This window comes from Mytilus trossulus, chromosome 4 (genome assembly GCF_036588685.1).
Source record: "Mytilus trossulus isolate FHL-02 chromosome 4, PNRI_Mtr1.1.1.hap1, whole genome shotgun sequence".
Lineage (NCBI taxonomy): Eukaryota > Metazoa > Mollusca > Bivalvia > Mytilida > Mytilidae > Mytilus > Mytilus trossulus.
Genome location: NC_086376.1, coordinates 88,195,391 through 88,212,006, shown reverse-complemented (window position 1 = coordinate 88,212,006; position 16,616 = coordinate 88,195,391).

The following is a 16,616-nucleotide window of genomic DNA, read 5'->3' as shown; positions in this document are numbered from 1 at the left end:
CATTTTTTATCTATTTTTCTTATTTTTTTCTGATCTTTTTCAAAAATCTTCTCTAAAATTACTGGTCCAAATTTAACCATACTTGGCCATAATCATTATCGGGGTATCTAGTTTTAAAAATGTGTGCGGTGACCCTGATAACCAACCAAGATGGCTGCCATGGCTAAAAATAGAACATAGGGGTAAATGTAGATTTTGGCTTATAACCCTGAAAGCAAAGCATTTAGAGCAAATATTACAGGTTTAACATTGTTTATGAAGAATGGATGTATCTAGCCTGAAATTTTCGGATGAATTGGGCAACAGGTTGTTGCTCCCCAATTGGTAATTTTTAAATAAATTTTGCCGTTTTTGGTTATTTTCTTGAATACTATTATAGATAGAGATAAACTGCAAACAGCAATAATGTTCAGCAAAGTAAGATCTACAAATAATTAATCAACATGACCAAAATGGTCAGTTGGTCCCTTAAGGAGTAATGGCCCTTTATAGTCACTTTTTAACACTTTTTAATTAATTTGTTAAAGTTTTGTAAATTTTTACCAAATATTTGTAAATTTTTACAAAATATTTTCCTCTGTAACTAAAGGGCCAAGTTTACTATAGATAGAGAAAATTATAAGTAGCACGAATGTTCAGTAAAGTAAGATCTACAAACACATCACCATCATCAAAACACGATTTTGTCATGAATCCATCTGTGTCCTTTTTTTAATACATGTATGCACAAAGACCAAGGTGAGCGACACAGGCTCTTAATTAAGAGCCTCTAGTTTAATAATATTATTGATACATTGTTTACATTTAACAAGGTAACGTGAAGTATCGGAATTCGACACTCAACTACAAAATACTGATGACTTCATCTGAGGATTATACAAAACAATGAGTTCAACGCGAAAAAGAAGAGGCATATACACTTTCCTAATTAGTAATGCCTATGATATCGTTCATACAAATCAAAATTTATAAAACAAAACTGAACTTATCTATGAATACACAAGGTACATATTAAGCTATAAAGCCTCAAATAATGTTAATAACCTGTCCTTCCTCTATGAACAATACGTTGTTTTCCTAATAGATAAAGCCTCAAACAGTATGGTTTTTATCATATTCGCTAGCCAAGGGTTACGATCCACTCCCGCTCTCTTCACCCTTGGCGGATTGAGCCAATATTTGTGATAACAATGTTGCGCCATCTATCGGAAGATAAAAATCACGCCCACACCGAATATATTATTCTTGACAAATGAAAGCACTTGAACTCTTCAATTTGGAGGTAAAAACACGGTAGCGTCTAGATTCTACACACTTGGTAAAGCCGGAAATGAAAATATACTTCAACATTCATGCATTTGTGCATGAAACATACACAGGAACTTCTATTGGTTGATTAAAAACATTCAAGTTGTTACTTAATATAGTCGTATGTTTAGGGATGTAAAGACTTGTTGCACAATAAACACGTGGTAATTGTTTACAAATACGTTCTACATTTACACGTGATCATGTTACAGGCGCTTTTTGATTGGATGCAGCGAGGTTTGACTGCAACCATTAAAAATCCTTACCTTGTTTCTCCGAAATTTTATCTCAATCCGCCAAGGGTGGAGAAATCGGTAGTGGATTGTAACCCTTGGCTAGCGAAGATGGGTTTGTATGTGTAAATCACATAGTGTTTATAAAGACAAATCTAATGCATTATGGGTAATACTTCGGAAAGCGTACACCAAAACGTTGTGATTGGTTTGAAACGTTATAAACAATAGAAATTTAAACAATGGCATAACATTATTTTTATTTGTGTGTACGATCAATGAGATTATCCATAGTCATTTGAATTCAGAGAAGGCGACTTACGAACGGCGCGTCAGTTCAATGTTTTTGATTTACACCAATGTATCAGCTTCACAATAAATGACGTCACAGGTAAACTTTAAAAGTCGAATATAATGGGGATTAACTTTGAAAAGGTGATGTATTTTTTTTAATATTTAAAAGAATATTGATATCTGATATAGAATTATGTAAGTAACTGTGTAATTAATTGTTGTCGACTTTTCTTCTAAATCAAATTGTGTAATAAAATTGAGAAAGGCGACATTACCCGACCATAGAGTAGACAACAGCCGAAGGCCACCAATGGGTCTTCAATGTAGCGATAAACTCCCGCACCCGGAGGCGTCCTTCAGCTGGCCCATTAAACTATATTTATACTAGGACAGTAATAATGGACGTCATACTAAACTCCGAATTATACACAAGAAACTAAAATTAAAAATCAAACAAGACTAACAAAGGCCAGAGGCTCCTGACTTGGGAAAGGCGCATAATTGCGGCGGGGTTAAACATGTTTATGAGATCTCAACCCTCCCCCTAAACCTCTAACCAATGTAAGAGAGTAAGCGCATAACAAAAACTACAAACGATAAAACAAAACATTATCCAATCATAATTACAAATATAACAAAAACGAAATACATGAATGTTGGATGTACAAATACCGAGACACGTACCAATGCACAGTTGGCAAAATAGTCATATTCGTGAATAGGTCATGTTCGGTACTTATAAGAGCAGATGACATAGGTGGTAAAAATGTCAACGGTTAGTTAATACACAGACACATCGTATAGATCAACCAATTTGTGATGGTGTTGTTGTGCGGGCCAGAAATTGGTTGCTTCTGTCCTTTTATGATCCATAAATATATTAAAATTGTCTCAAATGTTATATTGTTGTTGATTATTGTTAAAAACATATTTTGTTATTCACACCCCTGTTAAATCCCATCTGGTTCCATTGTAATTTATCCGTTTGTTTACATCTGATGTTAAATTACTTTTCTAAAATGTCACCAGAAATTGAATTGTTTACATGTCGTTTATACATTTTGAAGGGAAATTAGTAGTTTACGCTTGTTACAGACTTTGGGTCAATTACATTGGAATGTAATTAATGAAATTACACATTACATTGCAAATAATGGTCAATTACACTTATTTCACATGCCAAAGTTTTGGAAATGTAATTAATTAAATTACATTTACTTTACTAAAGTAATTGAGAGATGTTGAAAGTTTAAGTCCGGCTATCTCGACATTATTGACACCTTTGGGAATCCTTATTTTTTAAAGATAATTTACTTTTTAAAGAATTCTCTAAGCGAGATGAAACTGCTGACCAAATACAGTTTTTAACCCCACAGAAATTGAAAAATTAAATTTTTAGCTCGAATGCATAATTCCGTTACGTCTTGACATTTGGGGAGGAAAAAGACAAAGGCAAAGCTTTCCCAGAGATTTGATTGGTTTGAGATGAGAGAGGACTTCACCATATGGTTAGCAAAGTGTGATATTTGCAAGGCAAAAAAAAAACTCTAGTTAAAGGATACAGGGCCCCTTAAGGAGGAAGTATGCCTTTCATGGGATAAATTGGCTACTGACATCTTAGGCCCTCTACCTGTCACACCAAGACATAATAAATATGTTTTAACGGTAACAGACCATTTTACAAAGTGGGTCGAGGTTTTTCCTGTACCAGGCTCCACTGCTGTTATCTGTGCCTACTTGATTTTAAATGATTTTATATGCCGTTATGGTTGTCCACTTGCCTTAAATTCTGATCAAGGTCGCAACTATGAAAGTGATATCTTTCAAGAGCTGTGTTCTATGTTAAATATTAGAAAGAAAAAAAAAGTGTAAGAAATCCAAAGGGTGATGGTCAAACGGAGCGATTTAATCAAAGAATGATAAAATCTTATTTACAAGTTGAACAGACAGACTGGGATTTAAATCTCGGTTGTCTTGCAGGTGCTTACCGGTGCATTCCGAATGAATCTACGAATTTGTTGATGTTAGGAAGGGAAACCAGGTTTCCAGTTGAGTTAAAGACAAATCCTTCTATTTAGATCTACCAATAATATCTCCTTTAAATTTTATCTACACTTTGGCTTATGTTAAAGCTTCAAAAATAAACTATAAAAAAATGGGGTCACCGACCTCGTTTTCGATTTGGAACGCCATCTTTTTTAAACAATTTGAAAATCGTGACTTGTAGTTCTTTGCCATGTAAAATTTTATAAAAAGTCCGAATCACTTGAAATTTGCTTCTTTTGTTAACATTATTGTTTGCAGAAGCTACATTATTCATATTTTTATTTTCTGGAGAACAAGAGGTATCGATAATTTTCTATAACTATTTTCCCGCCTTTTTGTGGTGCAATATTGAGGTTAAATATAGTAATTTTAAAAAAATTGACCAATGTTTTTTTCATAAAAATTCAACACAATATTCATTTTTATCTATTTAACAAAATAAAAAAATAAAAAAAGTAGGGTCACCGTACTCTAGAAAAAGATATTCAGGCATAGTGTAAATAAAATTGAAATGGCGGGAACAAATTGCGCCATTTCTGAAAGCAGTGTTGTTAACAGTTATTTGTTTGATCGTTGTTATTGATATGGTTTTACACACAGCATTAAGTTTTCTCCACAGAAGTGTTTAAAATATATATATATATATACATAAGTACGTCTGAGTCAGTGACAACCCTACACCAGATGTATCCATCGGATCGCCATCAATGATGGTGATACATGGCTGTGTACATAATGTATATACAACTCGTCTAAACATCAACCCGACAATGTTAGATCTGTAAATTTGCTTTCGCAAATTTTTGGTTCTTCCATATATATATATATATGAGGAACTAATATCTCAATGACAGTGTTTTTCTGGGGTTTTTTTTAGTTGTTTTTTTTGGTTATTTGTGTCGATCTGAAGAGTCGTCTTTTTCAACAGACTGATTTTCCAGTTTGCTATTTTTGTGTACTTTTACATAACGTTCTACATGAATGGGACGGCCACAGCTTGTACGTGCCTGTCGTAATTGATGCCGGTTTTTGTATATATGTGATGAACTAATATCTCATGACTGGAGGTTTATTTTTTTTGTAATAATTATTTTGTTGCTTTGTGCCGATTTTAAAGACATCTTTTTCAACTGATTTTTCCAGTTATTTTTGTGAGTGTTCTATTACACTTTTTCTAAAATTATAGTTTACTGTACGGCATGGGTTTTTGCTCTTTGATGAATGCTGTACGGTGACCTCAAATTATAACACTTTAGTAAATTATCAAAAATGTATTTATCTCATCGGTAATCATATCACATCTTCTTATTTTTATATCAGCAATGTGCATGTTGAGGTACTGTAAATAACCACTACAATTTGGGCGCGTTTATCCTTCCACTGTTTATTTCACCAAAACCACAATTAGAGTCATTTTGTTTTTGTGAACGATCGGCCTTTATCATGAAAAAAGTAAACAAATAAGTAATTTTAAATGAATGAAAAAAATGCTACCTTTCTTAGTTAGAGAAATAGACAAAATTTAAAAGATAATAAATAGTTTTATTAATTTAAGTAATCTGAAATCTTTGTAGCTACCCTTTTGCAGGCAGTTACACGAGGTTTTGTTTGTATTCTTCTCAGCCAGCACTAGTCTAATGCCATTGTCCGTATTTCTCCTTTTGGCCAATTGCAGTTGAAATAAATCCAGACCACTATCCGATATCTTTTTTGCCATTGCTGTTGAAATCACGTTTCTCTCTGTTAAAGGCTTTAATGTAAACAGTCTTGTCTTGGCTACCGTGCTTTGTTTTAGGCAAAGAGCACACGAGGTGGTGGTAAATGAGTATGGACTTAACTCAGTGATGTTACATTTGGTGTATTCAACTAATTCTTTCAACATTTGAACATCAACGGATGCATTATGGGCGCTGTAAATTTTTTTTAAGAAGGTAGATACAAGTACTTCTTGTTAATGTGATTTTAAATCTGGATACTGATTCCGATAGACAGGTAGGGTGTCAATGAAACCAAGAACCTTTTCCTCAAACGATGTGTATAGTTGAAATTTCTGTAAGCAGAGAACTAATCTTGGTGCATCGAAAATTTTCGCGTTATGTCCGATCAACATGCATTTTTCTGGTATCGTTTCCTGAAACCAAATAATAAAATTCTGTAAACCTTGTTGTGGTGAACATGAATTGACTTTACGGCCATTGTAACATAGTATGTTGTTACACATAGACAATCCAGTTACTTCAGAGGCATATTTACTTATCCCTGAAGAAGGGGTAATATATTGATCAAATACATTCATATCGTTTACAGCTGAAATTTGAACAATGTCACAGTTCAGAGATAATGAAGTTGTTTCCAGGTCGAAATAAACACATGGAATTGAAGGTTGGATATTTTGGACATGAGTTAGCTCTTCTAAAATCAAAGGATTGGATATAACGTCTGTTTCCTGCATGTTTTGACAAAGCATATCAATTTCTGTTTTGTAAGTATCCCCTTCTCTTATTTCTAGAACATTGTTTTCATTTCTATCAAAACGCTTTTTATCTATTTTTTTTCTTAAATTCTTTGGAATTACAATAGCTCGAATGCATTTTTCTCTTTCTGATAAGTTGATTGCTTGAGTTTTCTGTTACTTTTCCGGGAGACAACCCACATTCTACATTTACAATTGATACATAATTGAAAGACTCATTTGTTTGTGCAACAGGACAATTTACTCTTGCTTCTAAGCTTGTTGAAGCAGAATAATGTTTATTTTTGGGTGCCTTCGCTGTCAACATGTTGTTGAACGACTCGTTTTCTTTTGTAGAAGCACAAGGTACGAGTTTGTCTATGTTTTCAACATAATCTTGAAATATTTTGCTTAACTTAGATTTTAAATCTAGATTTGACAATTGAATGATTGTAGTGTAATTTTCTGGATGTTTTAAATATCTACACCATCGTACATTGCAGTGATAGTGTTCATTGAACATATGTGGGACTATGGCAGACAAATCTTTTTGCATTTGTTGTTTATTGTTCTTATTGCTGTGAACTGCATACGTAAAACATTTCATGAGATGAGCTATCTCGTCATTTCTAGTTGATTTTCTATAGGATGTTGGTAAGACGTACTATTTTTTTACCAAGACTATTCTGCACATGCTTAATATCACTCCATTTAGTGATGTCATGGTCAATATTTTGTCGAATTTTTGACATTGTGGTGGCATCGTCGTCCATTATGAGAGTTGACACCGTACATTTCTTTTCTTCTAATTTTTTAATTAATGAAACACTTACATCAGGTTCCATGCCCTTTGGTGTCCCATACCAATTTCTTGGGCAGTCGTGATGTGCTGCCTCTATTCCCTTGCCTTCCCAATATGAACATGTTCTACAATTCTTTGACCTTCTCATTACTCGTTCTTATTTCTCGTTCCAGCACTTTACCAGTTTCGTTCCCTATTGCCACCCCAACACCTGACACAGAGTCATACTTCCTCCTACTTCCTCTCTTTTGCCAACCCATATCGTACTTGATTTTTATTGGTATATATAAGGCGGAAAGATTACTATGACCAGAAAGTAAACTTGGTCATTTACAATATTTTTTATCAAGTTTGGTACCTTCAACGAGACAAAGAAGGAAGCATAAGTCCAAAACTGCAACCTTTATACTTGGGACCTTGCCTTATTAGCAAAAAGTTAGAAATTAATTTTCAAATCCAACTAGATGCTAAGGGAACCAGAAAAGTGATTAATCAAAACAAGCTGAAACCTTACATTGGTGAAAACATACCCAAGTGGATGAAAATAGTTCAAAAACAAAGTTCTTAACTGCTGTTAATGGCCGGTTAAACTCCATTATCCTTTGTCTAAACTATACTTGAGTGATGAACAGATAGTATAAAAATTGAATTTTTTGAAAATATCAGTAGAGATATCAAATTTGAAAAAATTTGAATTCATGATATTAATTCTTCCAAAGAAATATAACGTGACAAGTTAGGGATTAAATTTATATTTTGCTTAGCAGTGTAAAAATTGTTAAGTATTGGAGTAAATTTTAAATAATATAAACTTGGTTTATTAAATTTTTATATACCTTTTGATGAGTAGGTAATATAAATTTACCTTCTATCGGCTTAAGGGTATAAATATCTCCCCTTTATGAAGCTGAAACAAACTTCAGATATACTGCCAGGTCATTCCTGGGACCAAACCAATTAAACTGGACAAGAGTTCTAAAGGGTCAATACTCTTTGTAGATGAGATTCTAGCACGATGGCAACCATTTGTCTTCTTTGCACAGATGCACCATATTATATTGGCAAGAAGCATAGAGTTGTCACGCACATATTGATGAACCATGTTTCGGTTTCCAGAACACCATACTACTGCACCCTCTGTCAGTTCAGATGCACTAATATGGATACCATGAAGCAGCATGTAAACTTTCACAAGCCTCATCAAACTTTAAAAGATAGCCTTTCAGCATTACCAGACAAGGACTATTTTCTGATCGCAGAATCACCATACTTCTCGCAGGCAGGAAGGGATTTTAAACTGTTACCAAGGCAGAGACCCGGTTTTGGCACCACAGTAGATCCAGTGGAAATTAAGTTCAGGCAGCAGCACTGGTGGAGTATCGCCTCCAACCTTACCTACATGTGTGATTCCAGAACGGCCAGTAGGACTGGCTACTGTATACATACCTACTTTTATGCCACCACCAGAACCAGTCCAGTTTTTCAATTATACCCCTCCATCTGACACTTCCTCATCTTTACCGTCATTGCATTTTTACTTTACACCAGGACACTGTTCATCGCCCTCCATCTAAGCATTAACATCCTTGCCAAAAACAGAAATAAATATCGTTGAGGAAATTATACAGGAAAACCAGGCTGCACTTAACCTCACCAACACCATTGATGTTTTTTTATCTGCCAGAATCTCCGTTAGTGTTAACACCAGATTTGGCCTCACCAGTGAGGAACACTATAATGAGAGACCGGAAAATTGAGGAAGAGGAAAATTTGTTGCCCCAGCTGTTAGGTGCCAGCAATCCTCCTGTAACACCCTCAACAAACCATCCAGCAACGGAGTGGAATGGTGTTCCATTAACCCAGGGTCTTGCACCTAATTCTTCGTCATCCTCATCTTCGTCGTCATCTGGATGTTCTGCTCATGGAGAGGTTAAGCAGTCGATATCAACTTTGCTAGAGAACCCAGCTGCAGAGCACTCGAGAACCAGAGAGAGTATTGGCCAGTTGTACACAGTGATCGAAAGTCTGGTATCTCAAGTACAGGGTTTACGATCTGTGGTGAGGGAACAGGGAGATGAAATCCGGAGATTGAAGAATGATCGACCTAACAGAACAACAATAGTCAACCGATCGAGCCGGACGCCTACACCCAGCAGACAAAGATTTGGCCATCCTCTACCACCTGCAAAGAGAACAAGATAAACTTTATATATATGGTAGTATTCAATTTTTGGGTAAATATTTAGAGTAAATGTGGAATATCATGAAATTAATTTGAAACTATATAAGGGAGAGTGATGTAAATTTTTAAATGTTATCCAGTTCAATAATGGTTTTATTCAAGAGATTTTAAGTATTGGAAATTTTTCGTCTACATAAAACTCATCAGTGACGCTCAAATCAAAAATATTTATAAACCCAAACAAGTACAAAGTTGAAGAGCATTGAGGATCAAACATTCCAAAAAAGTTGTGCCAAATACGGCTAAGGTAATCTATGCCTGGGATAAACCATACAGTGAAAAGATGTATTCTAGTCACCCAGGGCATATATTTTTTTTATTTTTGTATTATGCTGTTAATATATAGATAAGATATATATGTTTAAAATTGTTGATAATGTTATTCACACTATACGAGTGCTAAGTTCCTATGATAATAGAACTAAACTGTTTGTTTATTGTTCATTGAAGAGATATTTTCATAAATTAATCCAAGCCAGGAATGTTTTCATTTTTGCATAAATTGTAATCATCCAAGATTTTTGTTAAAATTACTTTCCATATTTTTATGTTTATCTAGTCATTGCAAATGCTTTAATAATTGTGTTGTTTATTAACTTGTACCAACAAATGAGTAGAAAATGAGGAATATTGTGATATTTAGATTTTTGAGACTTGTTGTTATTTTGAGAAAGTTCCCGTACTTTTTCATCTGTAACTTTTTCGGGATCGACCCCACTTTAGACATACTTTCTGTCAATGACGGCCAAACTTTAATACTTATATACACTCTTTTCTAAAGTCGAATTGAGTTCTATAATTTACTTTTCCCCACTGAAGGTTATGCATTTTGCTTAAACTTGTCGACTTGATAAAGAATGGAGCTTTTTGATTGGCTATTGGTTACTTGTGCACCGTGCAAGATGGGGCACTTAAGGGTATCGTGCATGCCCCTGTGTGGTACATGAAGTGACTATGGCTACCTACGCTATTCAACTTCAAAAACCCTAAAGGTCAACTAGATCGATGGCTAGATCCCATCATGGAAATATATGTAAAACCGAGGGGAAAAAAATTAAATATAAGAGAACAACTACACAATACTGAAATGTAACACACACAGAAACGCACCAAGCATAGACAAAATACCACGAAAATAACAAATATAACATCAAAACCAAATACATGAATTTGGGATAGACAAGTACCGTGCCACGTCTCATCTTAATATCTCAAAAATAAGAGAAAACAAACGACACAACGTTAGTGTGTGGTTGCATCACCCAAAACCAAAGCGAGGTTTAAGCCGTAAATTACAAACTGACTGGTGTGGTGCTTTTGTTGTTTCACATAAACTAAATGATGTTATTTACCGGGTTCAAGAAAAATCTAAATCGAAAGTGGTTCACCATGATAAATTAAAGATGTACACTGGCAGCAATGCCCCAACATGGTTTAAAATAAATGCTTAAAGAATAAAACTGAAGTAGAAATACAATATTTCTTTTAATGAAAGAAATGATGATTGTGGAAACCTCTTCTGCAGAGAATGCTCTCTTAGACGGTACAATTATGTTTGTTCTAGTAATTGATGTTTGTATGTTCCATGTATGATGATACATTGTGCATTGTTGCACAACATTAAATTTTGGCAACTATCAGCTTTGTTATATTAACTTTGGTTTTAACATAATTTTGAATGAAGATCATTCAACATATGAGTGCTATAAACACAGAAACCTATAATTAGTAATTGCTTGTTATTGTTGACAACAATTTAAGTTTAAGGAAGCATCCACTGTAGAGGATGTGCTCGTAGAATGCTTAAACTTATAATTATTGTTCCACATGTTTATGTATGTTATCTTTAGAAACAATAAGTAAAAGTAATGTCCGAATATTCAGGTTTTTCATTCTTTTGACAGGTAACCCAATGGGCATGCTTTCCATGTCGGCAGGGGGGATAAGGACCTATTTGTGGCTGTCAGGAAGACCGTGGTACCTCGCCATTTGATTGATCAGCACTCTGGTGTGAGTCGCAGGTGTGACTCATGTTACAAGTTTCTGGGAAGGGCAGAACAAAAACATGATACCTGTGTTGCCAGGACTCAGACTTCAACATTGGTGGTTAGGCAGTCTGGCATCACAGGGGGGGGGGGGGGGGGGGGGGGGGGAAGCCAAACAGGTTCTTATTGATTTTCTCCAGACCGTTGAAGAGAAAATATTTGCCAGGCTTTTACCAAGGAGATCAGTCGTTCCTGGTTAAAGTCCAGTAGCGATCCAGGCTTAAATAAGACCAAGAAGTGACAAGGGCAAGCAATCGCCACCACCTCGCCGTTGGCTAGGGTTGCACGACCCAACCCACCCAGTTATGTTATATCAAGGACACTGGGTAGGAAACCCATCTCAGTCACCCAGGCCAGTTCCAGACCACATCCTACAGGGGGTAGGGTGACAGCCACTGTGGTTAAGGAGCACTCAACCACACCAATAGAGGAAGAGGAGCCAGCCAACAGTGTCTCTGGGGACACCGCCATTAATCCATCCTTAGTATCTGATGTTGAGGATGGAGAAGTCGTGGACCAAGTCAGCATTGCAGTTGGCCCCCAAGGGACACTGGACGTCTCAAGTATTCCTCTGCCTTCCATTACGGTTGAGGAACCTACCTGCTCCAGCCATTAAGCCTGCCTGCCGTGTTGTCTGGGATCACCTGGCAATTCAGAGGGTGACTGACGTTAAGTTGGCTGCGTGGAGTGATAAGCAAGCTGGTAGGGTGGTGTTGGACATTGGTGATTGGAGGTTCGTGACGAGTAAAGTCACCCTGAAGATGGAACCAAGCTCTCGGCTGGCAGATATGGTCCAAGAAGGTTCGACGACGAGGCCCTTCCGGGAGTCAGAATACGATGTGAACTTGTAGATATTAATCTTGCGGTACAACAATTACCTTACCAACGATCAACTGTCGTACTAAAACCTATAGCTAAGAAGAACCCGGAAAAAGAAGATTTGAAACAAGTGAACTTTTTGGACTTGTTTTTTTCATTTATTCATGTGTAAAATTTAACTTTTAAGTAGAGAAAAATTATGTATAAATTTAATACTAGTATATCGTTATGCTTTTATAGGGAATAATACATACTTTTAAATAACAGTGTGTATTTTATCACATGTAAATCATTTTTTTACAACATTTAAAAATTAAATTGGTATTTTTTGACAAGAATAATATAAATATAAACATCTTTCTTTAAAGTTAGTAGTAGTTAGTTGATTTGAAGTAAATTAGTGAACATGTAACTCCATTCTTGATGATGCCTTCTGCATCAATTAATGGTGTGAAAAAGTTATATTATAAATCGTTAATTTCAAAAAGAAGGAAATGGTGTATATAATTATTTTTTTATTGTACATTGTGGTCAGAGGGCCATTAATAATGTATGTTTTTAATGTATAATTTACTACGCAGTTATTATTTGATAACCGAATTATTTGATTGGTTAATATTATTCTATGTATAAAGCGACGCCAGCGTACTCGTGACGTCATTCTTCTCAGTTCACTTTCTTGAGACACGTTAATTTTAGTCGCTTAGACTTTAACTTGAATTATTTCTTTATAATGTCGCAGCAGAATGTTTCTTCAGATGGTACGTTTGTGCGATAGTTTAATTCAATTATGCCTCTTTTATTTTATTGGCACCGGGAGTCAAACTAAGTTGCACCGTGTGCATCAATATTTATTTAAAAGCTCAAGTGGATTATTGATCCTTTAGAGAAAAGTAGCCTGACTGGAGATACACGCCTGTGGTGGCGATGTCACATATTTGGCATCCTCGGTTGTATTTATAACTAACTGAGTTATCTCTTATTTAATATATTTAATTTTAAACCCACAGTTTTGATTGTGTTGATATAATTTTTATCAACTGTTTACTATTGAAATTGATAATTTTTTTGTGAATAAAATTTACAATGTTTTTTTCAGAAACTATATTTAATAACAGAATCTCAGACTCTTTGATTAAATTTGAACAAGATATGAGCTGAACATCTAATTTAATGGACATGTATGTTGTTGATGAAGTTACTTGCAATACTCCTTCAGCAAGTGCTTCTACACCAAACTATAGTAATGTAGACAGACTAATGCAAAAAAAACTTTGATGCCTTTCTTCATCAAATAGACCAAATGTTTGAGAACACCTAAGAAGAAATGCAGCATGTGACCAAAAAGGCCATAAATAAAGTTGACCCAGACATAGCAGCCTTACGTGCTCAGGTCTCCCCGCCTCATGTTCAAAGTTTTGGGTTCAGGTGATGAAACTCTTGTAACCAGGAATTCGTTGGCTGATTTTGACCAATCAATAAATGATTACAATGGTAGTACATTTCACCCACACATGCAAGGTGAACGTACATCTCAATATTTAGAGCGACTCTAACAATATGTTTTCCACCAAAAAATGTTTTATTTAACAATAATAACAATGACAATTCAGCAACTGCTAACAGATGGTCTGGTCTATCAATACTGACTCTTGATTTATCTAGTTTGGTAGTTGGTAGGTCAAATTCAGGTGTACGTACTCCATATCAGAAACAAACGTCCAATTCAAATATAAATGGTTCCATTAAAATAAAACCACAATATATCGATGGTAACGAAGGTCTTGACGATTATCTGTCTCAATTTGAGATTTTAGCAGAGTTGAACAACTGGAACTATGTCACTAAATCCCTGTTTTTAGCTTGTATCCTCAAAGGTGATGCCAGAACCTTGTTGTCTGAACTTTCCCCAGTGGAAAGGAAAGATTATCACAGCTTGGTTCAGATCATCAATTCAACCGAGCTAAGATTTGTAATGCCAATTTACAGACACGTGTCAAACGTAAGGAAAAGTCAATCTCTGAACTAGCTCAATCCAGTAAAAAGCTTACACGCTTGCCGTTCCCAAATGCCCCTCCAGCGCTAATCTTTACTTTGGAAAAGGATCTCTTTATAGATGCTTTGCCGGAGTCAGATATAAGGCTTAGAGCAAAGACATTGCTGAAGCTGAAATTTTGGCACTACAGCTTGAGGCCTATAGGGTTGCGGATAAACAGAAGACCAGTCGGTATCGTGGTCATACAATTAATGCAGTAGCTACTAATGCATCAGATCGTTTTGATATTCCCGAGTCCTTTAGAAAGACTTGCATTGATGGTTTCCGCCAGGAAATGAAGTCTTTGACTAATGACATCAAGCAAGTTGTCAAATCATCAACCAAGAATAATCAACCTGGAAGAACAAATGACAATTATACTAAAAATAAACAGTGGGCAAATAATTACTAAAATAAGGGTAATTATCAAAATAGGAATAATTAGAATGGCTCTGGAAATAATAATAATTATGATGGCCAAAATAGCAAAATGGTCATAAAGGCCAAAATAGCAATACAGCTCAAAAGTATGGATAGGGATACTCGGGGAAACCGGGACTTGTCGAACACGGGGGCCGGTGTGAGACAAATGAGTCAGGGCCCGGGATAGTTGCATTTAATGTGTCTGAGTTCGGAGATGATGGTTTATTTGTTTCAACAAAAATACAGGACTTTCCTGTAAATATGTTAGTTGACAACCTTCCGCCTTATTTACAATTTTATTCATTATATTGAATTTTTCCAGATAGGTCCTCTTAGAAGATGTAATTTGAGCTTGAAAACTATTTGCTGGTTAAGTCTTTTTTTACTATTAGCTGAATAGTCTAGAGAAAATTTTGTAAAACAAAGCTTGTGTTTATTTATAGTTCTATTAAAAAAAAAAACAGGAGTATAACAATGATATTATTTTATTCGTGAAAAAAAACACCTAAGATCTAGACAATCAGGAATTCATTAGTTGAACCAAATAAAGTCCTTCTATCTTTTTTTTTTATCTGTATATTTTAAGAATGCCTCATGAAGGAAATGTAATAAAACTTACACAAAATTTAAGTCAAAGATGCACATTTATTGGAAAACAGTAAGAAAAATAATCCTGGGCTAAGAAATTCCAAGGGAGATAATTGGATATAATTTAGTTAATCAAATGTGGGATGTTGGGGTATCCTTCAGCAAGTTGACTCATTGTCCTATGCAATACTCTCAGACTGCTAAGTACTGTCCACACTGGTCTGTATCCATTATTGTTACACTTGGTTTTATGATGCAAAAGTTGAACTTTTACCATGACAATCAATCTACTTATTTTCATCCAAATATTAAGTTACTTTCTTTTTTTACAGGTAGACAACGTCCAATTACGCAAATTTCTGCAGTTTGTGAGGAACAGGAATTTAACAGATACGCAACTCCTACTCAAGAAATTTCAGAGAATGCATGTAGAGTGACCGGATTAAAGTTTAATACAGCGACAAATGAGCTCCTTTACAATGATGAACCAGTTTCTCACATACACCTACATCAAGTTCTTTTAGATTTCATACAGTTTTTAATGCCACTTTGTGCCAGTGACAAACACATAATGCTTACCGCTCATAACAATAGGCGATTTGACAGTATCATACTGTTTAATCAGTTAAAATTTTATAAATTATGGAATCATTTTTTTTAGATATATTGTAGAATTCTGTGATACTTAACCATTTTTCAAAATGTTATGTCCAGAATTTTGAAAATTAAGAGCAAAATTTTCAAGTAGATTTGAAAATTATTTGAAATTAAAAAGACAAGGTCAACTTCTAACAGACCCTGTTCTAATGGTGTCATGGAAAAATTCAATGCTACACTTGAGAAGATGATTCAGAATTTTGTTAGCAAAAATGTAAATGACTGGGATGTTGATGTCAGCTTACAGAAGTGTGATACACCCCGCTACTGGATTTCCTCCAACTATGATGGTGTTAGGTAGAGAAGTAATACTTCCTAATCATATAATTTTCCCTTTCCCTGAACAAAGTATTTTCACAAATAATAATTATGTTGAAAAGTTGCAATCACAGCTTGAAGATATATATCATCTTGCACGTGAAAATTATAGAGCAAGTGCTCAAAGACAAAAGAAAGACAATGCCACACGAGTTTCCCAGAATCAGTTAAGTAAAGGGTACTTAGTTTATAGATTAAACCAAGATTGAAAGAAATTAACAGATAAATGGTTAGGTTCATTTGTAATTACAGAAAGTGTAAGTTCTGTATTATATAAAATCAGAGGTCGTGTAAAATCAGAAATTATACGCCATGATAAGTTGAAACCTTATCTTTCTGCAGATGTTCTAGCTT